The sequence below is a fragment of the Corvus hawaiiensis genome, chromosome 24, assembly GCF_020740725.1.
Source record: "Corvus hawaiiensis isolate bCorHaw1 chromosome 24, bCorHaw1.pri.cur, whole genome shotgun sequence".
NCBI classification, from domain to species: domain Eukaryota; kingdom Metazoa; phylum Chordata; class Aves; order Passeriformes; family Corvidae; genus Corvus; species Corvus hawaiiensis.
This window is the reverse complement of record NC_063236.1, coordinates 10,212,333-10,222,558: the sequence shown is the minus strand read 5'-3', so window position 1 is coordinate 10,222,558 and position 10,226 is coordinate 10,212,333. Positions and strand designations below refer to the sequence as shown.

Here is a 10,226-nt window from a genome sequence, read left to right as displayed (position 1 = left end):
CTGGTGGTGCTGCTCAGTGCTGGGGACTTTGAGCTGCTGGGTAGAGACGAGGTTTGAAACATTAAAATCCGGGCTGGGTTCAGCTCCACGTCCACTGACAGATGTGAGGGTCTGGGGTGAGAACTGGAGCATCCAGGGGCAGCTGCCAGAGCCAGGAATTTCAACTCCACCTTAAATGAAGGGCCTGGGAGCGTTGGAGCTGTAATGCTCGGCTGGAATTGCCAACTGGACTGTTAAATAGCTGTGGTTTGAGCTGCGAGGAGCAGGTATTTCTAATGCACGGACTCGCTGTGCTGGAGTTTAGCCGGCGTTTGGCGGCGCCGGGAGGGAAGCAGAACAGGTTTTACCTCCTGTACCTCCACCCCCACGAGAGGTCCCTTAGGTTGGCTGCTCCAGATGAAGCAGATTAATGGGATGTGGAACAGGGAAGTTGATGTTGCTGCTGATGGTGGTGGGAGCAGGGAGGCATCACCAGGTGAGATGCAGAGACTTCGCTCTGTATTCCCAATCTTTGGGCACTCTCCCTGAGCCCAGACCTGCTCTGCTGAGGGCTGTGTGAGCTCACGGAGTCACCAGCCCAGCTCTGGTGACACCGTTTGAATACAAAACCCCACAGGGCACCTTTGGACAGGTCCCCAGCACCTTTAACCACGGGACCTGCAGGAAGCTGCCAGCTGGAGTGGTCCAAACAATGATTTCCCTTGCCCAGCCACTGCTGAAGCTCTTTGTGTGCCTGAGCTAACGTGGAGGAGCCCCAAAGAGGAGCAGGCAGACACCCACCTCCCCTCTGCGTTATTCAGAACCGTGGGGGGATGTGATTTGCATTCTTTACGGCACCGTGGGATCTCTGATTCCCTTTGGGGGGAGATTACACGAGATTGCAGCGAGGCTGGCAGGGAAATTGCTCCAAATTGCACCTATCATGGCAAGGACGCGTGGCTGTGCACGCTCAGAGCCGGGGCTGCTCCCGGGAAAGGGCTGGGAGCAGGAGAGGGTCAGGGTGGGAGAAGGGGCTCTGTGACCCAGGGACGCTCTCAGGATGTGGTGGTGCTCCATCACAGGGGAGCTGGTTGAGCAGGAGGTGGTGGAATGGGAGGCCAGGTGGCATCTTTTCCTGGGAGAAGGAATGGGAGAGGAGAGTGGAGCAGGCACAGACGGGTTTGGCTGTCTAAATCTTGAAGGGAAATCAGCGTGGAAGCACGTAGGGTTCTGCTGTGAGACGCTTCCCCTCACATCCCAATTAACACGAGCAAACACAGGCGCTGCACGGAGCACAGGATACATGTGTTGATATTTAATTATATCCCAGCAGCCAGGCCTGCTCCAGCCGCTCCCGGGGGTGCCAGCGGGATGACACCGAGGGCGCCGCAGTTAATTTAAAAATACTTTGATGAATTTATTAAAGAGGGGCTGGATCCTGTCTGTGCCAGCAGCGTGGGAAGCTGCAGGTGGGTCCCAATCCCTGCATCCTGTGCCACCACCGTGTCCCTGTCCTGCTGGAGCAGCACCTGGGGGATCACTGGGAGCCGCTCTCCAGCTCCGCCGTGTTTCCTGCTCAGTTGGCTTTTATGGGATTGCCCTTCCTGGCTTTGACGCTGCAGGTTTCTCCCTGCACCTCCCAACTGCTCCACAACTTCTTGGAAGAGACATCAGGGCCTGGCCAGTCCCACTTTCCTTTCAAAATGCATTCAGCACGAGGAGCTGCAGTTTCACTGGAGCAGAAGGAGCGCCTGTGCGAGCTCCTCTTTCTCGCCTCCTTTTGCCTCTTTCTGCTCAAGCTTTTTGCTGGGATATCAGCAGGGCCCTGGGCATTATTTATTGATTCTTCAGCAGCACAGAGCAAATCCTCCACCACGGTGCTGGTGTTCCCTGCCCACAGCCCCCGAGAGCAGGTACTGGGAGGGAAATGAGAGTAAACTTTAAGTCCATTTCACAGCTGGACAGGAGGACACAGGGACGTGCCCGAGGCTGTACAAAGATTCCTGGAGCTGGGTTAGGAGGTCACAGCCCACAGTTTCTCTCCTGTTTCAGGGGAAAGGCTGTCATGGTCCCCTCCCCATCCCTGACAAGCCCTGTGTCCTTGACTCCTGGCCAAAGGTCTTTAACGTGAACCCACCCCAAACGCTCACCACCTGCCAAACCTCTGTCAGAGCAGCAGCATCTCCCAGTCTGGGCTGGCCTGGAGCCAGTGGCTCCTGGGCACAGGCTTTGTATCCCAATCCAGAGCCTTGTGCAGCCCCCTGCACTCCTCTGGCACCGCAGCTGCTGCTGCTGGGATGGTTCTGCACATTCCCACAGAGTGCTGCCTTCCGCAGAAACTTTCCTGGCTGTCTCCACTGCAGGAATCCAGATGGCTATTCTTCATCTTTCATACAATCTGCTCACGCCAGGCTCAGCTGGAGCTGAGCGCAGCTCGGCGTGGAAGGGCTGGCAAACCTCTGCTCGCATCAGGCAGGACTGAGAAACTTTGGGGGATTTGGATGCCTGCTGGATGCTGCAGAGAGCTTTACCCTGCAGCTGCAGGCCAAGCTGTGAGTCAGGGTTGGTGTCACATAAGAGCAGGGAGTGGTTTCAGGGCTATTTTCAGTGTCCAGGGAACACAAACCCAGTGCACTTGTTTTACTCTTGGGGCGTGTCAACATCCGGGCTCCCCATCCCTGCAAGTGTCCAAGGCCAGGCTGGATGGGGCTCTGGGTAACCTGGGATAGTGGAATGGTCCCCCACCATGGCAGGGGGTTTGGAATGACATGAGCTTTAGGGTCCCTTCCAACCCAAACCGTTCCGGGTTCTGAGATGTGTGGCAAAGATGACCTTGGCGTAAATGGGGGCTGCATTATCTGGCTTTTAAGCAGACACTGGACACGGAGAAGCTTTTGTGTGAATGAGAACTGCCCAACCTGTGCTGGAGCTCCTGACCCCAGCATTGCTCCCCAGATCTCTCCTCTAAGGTGGACAGGCAGATCAAGAGCCACCGAGCAAGAGACGGAGCCGAAATCACGTGGCAACCATGGAGCCTTTGGATGCAGCCTGGATCAATTGGGAAGGCTTTGCCCCCTCGCTGTGTAAAACATCCAGAGCAAATGTAGAGTGACAGGAAAGGGGTCAGTGGTCTGGGTCACCACTGAGGTGCTGGAGGAGATAATCAGACCCTTTTCCTTCCAGTTCAGTGGCTGCCAAAAACACCGGAGCGCCTCACAAAAGTGCGGGGCCCAGCCAAGCGTGAGCACTCAGAGAGGCCAGCGCTGGAGGAGCCCGGTGTCCCCACCCCGAGTGCCACTGGCGGCTCAGCCCTCGCTCACTTTGATCTGCTCCACGGGGTGAGGACGATTTGGGGGTTGTGAGTCGGGGCATGAAACGTTCACATTGCCCCGCCTCACCTGGGAGGTGGCAAACTTCTCGTGGGCTGCTTTTGTGGAGTGTTTTATGGTCCCTGGGGGACTCAGGGCAGGCTGAAGCAGCCAGCCTGGATTAGCAGTGCTGTTAATAGAACTTGAGAGCCTCTCTGCTCCGTATGGGGCTGGGCAAAGCCATAAAACGAGGTGATTTAAGAAGGCCAGACCCCACTAACCCTGCTCTGAGGGGTTTCTCTCCAAAGCTCTCCCAAGGAACATATTGGAGTTTGCTGCTGTTTAGCTCAAATCTTCCTCTCCAAACAAGGCTTCGGTGCTGATTGCATCTCCAAAAAGGCTCCCTGCCGGGGATGTTTTGACAGAAAGTGTGATAAAATATAACACAGCAGATACCGTCCCCCTCGCAATTTGTGAGGAATTTTGTAACCTGAGGGGATTAATTCCGTATCATGTTACGGCACATAGTATAGATCCTGTCCTGCTTGCTGTTCCTTTGCATACATAATGAGCGAACCTTTGAACAAATTCGTTTGTATCTGAAAAATTCGTGTGGCCGGGCTTGAGCTAATCAAGTTCCCGTCTGCAGCATCTTCCCCCCACTTTGTCCCCAGATGATCTCACAGTTATCCCGACTTTCTCAAAAGCACAAATTAAAACACTTTCTGTGCGAGCTGCAATTGCTTTTGACAACTCAATGGCTCTTTGGAACTTGGGAAACCACAAAAAAACCTCCCAGGCTCCCCAGTTCTGCTCCAGATCCCTTCTTCATCTCTTCCCTGTCATTTACACCCCGTGGAGTGGGTGGGAATGGTGGGAGTGAAATGCTGGTTTAGGAGCATGGAGATAGGTGGGGTTTGGAGGCACACAGGCAATTCAGCAATGATAATCGATGGGATTTGGGCATTTTCGGGAATGTGTCTTTGCTGCTCGCCGGGCGTTTGTGCAAATGATCAACAACTCGAGACGGGAGATTTGTTCCCCACTCCCTCTCCCTGTCAGCTTTTATTTGCCTTCCCTTGCCCTCCCGCACAATCCATAAGCCCTCCTCTTTTGCATGATTGTCTCAATTTGCATTTCCAGCAGATCCACTGACATTTGGCTGGACTCTGGGTGAAACACTCCTTGAAATTAGCCTGCACATTGAGTTTGTTCTGGGGAGATAAGAAGGGAAGTGGCAGGGGGGCCTGGGGGGAATTACACATGTGAAGCTGCGCTGGGAAAGGAGCACCAACAGCCACACTCCAGGCCAGCAATATTTCTCTGGGATTTGTTTGGGAAGCAGAATTTGTCACCGTGGGCAATAGACTCGTCTCCCTCACCCCACTGGCTTCCAATCCCAGCACAAGCCCGCCTGAGGAAGCCAAAGGATAAATTGTCTGCTCGCCTGCTCTAGAGCTGCTCTGTAGTGCTGGCAGTGTGAGACTGAGGAGGAATTTTAATTTCATGCTGTGTAAGGAGGAGTGCATGCAACAGTAGCAGCCGTATGGATTTTCACATGAATAGAGTACAGTATCCATAACAGGGCAGCAGTGTTGTCCCGCAGGTTTGCATTCTTCTCCTTTCTTTGCTGTTTTCACATTTCCCTCGCTGTCCACCCATTCTCGCACTTGCTAAAATGGGAAGTATGTCCTTGCCAGACGGGTGTACAAAGTGACGAGCCTGTTTCTCGGTTAGATGGCAATTGGCTTCAGAGACCTTTTGTTGCTTTAATTTCTGTGCAATCCAAGTGCGAGTCTGTTTTGCTTGAGAGGGAACATTTTTTAGCCTGGTGCCTCTCTTGCTCAGCTTTGCGGGTATCTAAGCACGAGCACTTTGCAGACAGTGGAGCCCATTAATGCTGCTCTGTCTTGAGAACGCTCTAAAATAGCGGGACTTAGATCGCTTGCTCGGAGGGGGAAGGAAGGTCCTGGGAATGCTTGATCAGCAGGGATGGGTTGTGTGGGGTTGGACTGGGGACTTTTTGCCCCTTTCTCCTTCCTGGTGATCTCTTTAGTCTTCACCCAAGAGCTGAAGTCACTTTAGCGGCAAAGAATTTGGTTTGTAAAACGTGTCGCGCTTTGTTCGGGGGAGGTTTTGTTCTATTTGATTTTAAAGATGTTTGTGGATTTGTTGGGGAAGGAACCTGTAGTGATTTTTCTTGAGGGTGCTGATCTAATACATTCTGCACAGCCATAAAATATGCTTTAGATAAACTTCTCCTCCTAACATCTGTGAGAGCGCTGCTCCGCTCGTTTCCATGCTAAACTGGTCGTTAATGCGCCGGCACGTCTGTCAAACCCAATCAGTTTTGCCAGGTAGGGCAGGTGGATAAATCTGTCTGCCTGCAGACATTGCTCTTCCTGATATCCCTGCATGGTAGGGAAAGGCATGAATGGGGAAAATCCTTTTCCTGGCTGCCGGGGAGGCATGGGCAGGGAGGCTCCTGACAGGAGAGGAGCAGGGAAATCTCAGGATTGTCGGTGCAGAGAGAGCCTGGACACTGAGCTGGGGAAACGTGGCTGGAGAAGGGGTTTGCAGCAATGCAAGTGATTTTCTCTCCCATCCTCGTCTGTCCCTTTGACAGCTGCTGGCAGCACGCTGAGCTGAAGCCCAGCAGTGCCGGATCTGGCTCCGGACATTCCCTGCCAGCCGGTGGGAAAAATGGAGAAACCCGGCGGCGTCTCCAGATGGACGTTGCCTGACCATCCTTTACAGTCCTGGGGTGGTCAGGGCACACCCTCCACTGCCACAGTGCCCCTTGCTAGGGAGAGAGTGGATATTGGGGAAAAAACTCACAGTCAGGTTCAACCAAATAACTCCATGAGCTGCTCGTCATGAATGTGGTGAGTTCCTCTGAGGGTAATTCCAAGAGATGCTGTCATGGCCTGAGAAGGGGAGAGGTTTCCCCAGGGTACCTCTGAGAGATCCTCTCGTGGCCTGAGAAGGGACAGGTCTGTGCCTGGCATTGCTGCCTCTCCTCAGCCTGGCTTGGAGAGGCTGTTAAGGAGCTGTTTCAAGTGCAGGCTAAGAGGGAAGCTAAAGTGACCAATAAAGTCCCTCTTCAGCACTTGTGGAGCCTTTGGGATCCTCTTATAAATCAAAGTCTGCAGGTAGACTCAGGTGCAGGAGCACAGAGCCACAAACAGCATTAATGAGGCCGCGGAACATCATCCCCGCGGTGGCAGAAGCAAAGGGGAGGGTGTTTCATCTTGCAGAGCCTGTGACTCTAATGATGGTGCAAGTCCTTCAGAAGGAAAGAAGGGACAGTCTGGGGAAAAGGACCTTCTGGGCTGGCTCGTTCCCAAAGATCCAGGAGTGTACGGAGCTGCTCGTGTTGCCTGCCTGCTAATTGGAGTTGGCTGTAACTGGTTTAGAAAGCGATGGCCTTGGGGAGCTGAGATTGTTGTTTGTGTTTGTCTGGGATTAAATACAGATGGAATTAAAACGAAGGGGCGAAAAAAACAACCCCACAACAAACCCTTGATTCGAGGAGGAAGCTTTGATGGAATGAATTCGTGCTGCTGGAAGGGAGCGGGCGCTGCCGCCGCCGCCGGGCCGGGCTTTCGGTGCCATTCCCATGGAAGCAGCGGGGAAACAATGAAAGGGTAGAGACAGAAATAGAAAGCAAAAAGATGAGTGGACTCTGATGAAAGGAGTCATATTAATAATGAAAACGGGAAGGTTTGAAGCTGCTTTAGAATGAATTTTCAAGGCACGGAGCCTCTCGGGAGCAGGGGCTTTGGCGGCTGCCTCAGCCCTTTGGTGGAGGCACAAACCACAGCACTCCAGATGCTCAGAGCAGGACCCAGCTCCCAGCCAGGCTCTGGAAGCACAAACTGCAGCAAGAGACAGGGAAATACCTGGTGGGTTGGAATGGCCAGGCCAGAGGCCTCCAGCACCAAGAAAATTGGAGTCTCGTGGTTTTAGGTCAGGGCGAGATTTCTTCACAGCTGAGTGCAAACCATGACACAACCAATAAATCATGACAGTGAGAAAACACGAGGCCTGGGATCATTAGCAGATTGCACTCTGCAGATGTGTGGATGTGGAGGGGGGGCTGTGTTGGTTCTGGAGCAATGGGAAGAGAAAGGCAAGAGGGAGCTCAGCTCCCCTGGCATTGAGCAGTGGCCTCGTGCACAGAGGCTGCTGTGCCAGCACTCCCTCGCTGGGAAAATCTGTCCTGGAAGGTAACTTTCCATATCAGTTCTGAGCCTTGGCTCAGTTTATAGCTCTTATTTTAAAAGCTTTAGGAACATTTGATACCTGGTCTGTTTTTAGTGCGAGCAATTCAAACAACTGCCCTTGTTAGAACTCCAGCTTCTGGGGGCAGGGGGTGGAAAACGGGAGCCTCAGGCCCCGATGGTGTCCCTCAGGCCACTTCAAAGCTGCCTGGAGGTGAATGTGAGCAGCTCCCTTTCCTCCCAACACCTCTCTCTGCCCCTTTCAGCACCCCTGACACCTCTCCCTGGCTGGCTGCAAATCTCCTGCCAGTGCTCATTAACGTGAGCCGAGACTCCCGAGATTCCTGGGTCTGGCTGGAGTCACTTCCACCATCCCCTGGCAAAACAGAGGCTGAGAACACACCCAGGTCCCTGGGCTGTGGCTTTGCTGCAGCTTTGTCCCCTGAGAGCCGGCAGCAGACATCTCTGGGATGCTGCTGCACATCCCCAGCGGGTGCCTCAGTCTCAGCTCCCAGTCTGACCAGTCTGGGGCTGCTCTCCCACTTGTACACTGATGGATGTGAAATGGGGAAAAGAGAATAAGGGGCATCCAGCCCCTACAGAGCTGCCTCCAGCTCCTTTCACCACCTCACAGCTCCCCATGGAGCCTTAGGATGCCTGGCTTTGGGCAGGCATGGGAGATGGAGAGAGGAATTTGTGCTGGATTTAAGGCAAAGACACCACAGAGCAGCCAGCACAGACTCACGCGTCAGTGGCATTCGATACTGGGGGTGTGGGCAGGAAGAATGGCCCCGAAGCTGCCTGAAAGCTGCAGTAATTCCTGGGAGACAGAAAAATTCCATCCACTGACAGCCCCAGTGTGCAAATGGGATCTCCTGTCTGGAATGCAGCAGCCAGAGGGTCCCTGTCCCTGGCCAGAGAGGGAAGGGGGGAGCACAGCGCCTGCCTGGGGGCTGGAAACACCATTTGGGACGTGCCTGCAGTTTCAGGGACACACGGAATTCTAGCACTGCCTTCGGGAACACGGTCCCCAGGAGCTGTGGGATGGGCTCTGTGCGGCTCCTCCGGGAGGCTTTGAGGGACCAGGTTGGATTTTGGCTGGAAGCGCGGTTTCCATGCAGAGGGAATGATGGCAGAGCACCAAACTGTGCCAGATCCCTGCTGCTGCTGCTGAAATCCATCTTGATGTGCTGCCATCCAGCCAGGAGGCTCTGCTCCCAGCCTGGTTCACCCCAGTGCTGGCCATGGAAAGCAGCCTGTGTCCAAAGGGAGGCAGGAGCGGGAGCTGGCTTAGCCAGGCAAGCAGCATCTGGGCTCGCTCTCCTCGGGGGCTTCTCTTTAAAAGGAGCTTTGAATTGATAAATTTCCACTCCTTTTTGTCTAAAGAAATCTGCCTGGCTTTGCTACAAAGGCGCAGCCTGCTCTGCTCGCTGCTGGTCTGTTCCTGGAGCAGGGGGACACGGAGGGGACAGAGGAGCAGGGCTGGGGACCAGAGCCTGGAGCCCAAAGCGGGGAGCCAGGCACAGCCTGTGGCCTCTGTCAGAACCGAGAGCTGGGGCTGCACAAGCACCTAGGGCTGGCTCTGCCCTGCCCCAGCACGGAAACAAATGTTCTGTAGGGATTCAGGCCACGAGGCCGGGGCTGTGCAATGGTTCTGAGCTTGCTCCTCACACGAGGGGCCTGGTTCTGGGGGCTCTGCACTCTCCCAGGCACAGAAACCCAGCCCCTAGAGCAGCAGCAACCAGAACGGGCAAAACAGAGACCAAGACCTTTTTCCAAAAGCAGGCAAGCCCTTTGTGACACTGCCTAAGATGAGGAGTGAAATCCTCCTTGAGACACTCCAGCTAATACTCCTGCAATAGTATCGCTTTTAAACCTGTATTTCAGGGGACTGGCATTAAGTGTGAAGAGAGAGCTGGAGGTGTCTGTAGCTTCTATCACAGGTGAATTTTAGAAAGAAAACAGATATTTGACCGTGGCTTCAGCAGCTCAGCTCCTTGTTGCTGGGGATGGATGAAATGGTTAAGTGAAGGTGTTTTCTCTCTGTGCTTTCTTGGTTTCTCTGCCTCCCCGTTGGCACACACATCCACGTTCTCTGTTCCTCTCCCATCTGCTTCCCCTTCCCAAATTTCGAACATTTCAATCCTAAAATTTTGCCTTCATGTATATGAATGAAAGAGAAAAATATCACTGCAAACCATACGGGCTCAGTAGCTGGGATAAATTCTGATCTGCACCACAAAACCTCTCCTAGGTGTGGTCGCCTCCAGCTCTGGTTGTGGTGTTGGTGCTGAGCATCCCTCACGAGGAGACTGTTTCTCTGTCGGGGTCTCAGTTGTGGCTCTCAGATGCTGAATTTAGGCAGGCGGGGGTGGCGCTGCCCTAAAATCGCGGCGTGATCACTGCGGGATGCAGATGGGGTGAGGGTGCCACTCCGACACCAGCGGAGCAGGGGCTCTGAGTGAGCTGCGGGCCTTGTTTCATGCCCAGCCCCTCGGGATGTAACTGGAGCTCGGTGGAGCAGCAGTCTGGGGGAGATGAGGCCTCTTGCAGCAATGAAAGCACTTAGAGCTGTTTAGGGAAGCGGCCTGGGAGGACAGCACAGGGGGAGTTGTTCCAGTGTTGAATTACTGCACCACACACGCAGTATTTGCCTAGCCAGCTAGACCTGAATTGCTGTTCAAACACTGCTTTGCTGCCTGACGTTGGCAATCAG

The 10,226-nt window shown here is 54.0% G+C and overlaps 1 protein-coding gene across 2 annotated transcripts in view; it reads left to right on the top strand.

Annotated features, from left to right (window-relative positions):
- PLXNA2 (plexin A2) overlaps positions 1-10,226 on the top strand; it is a 139,462-nt gene that overhangs the window by 37,646 nt on the left and 91,590 nt on the right. The gene's annotated exons all lie outside the window — the stretch shown is intronic.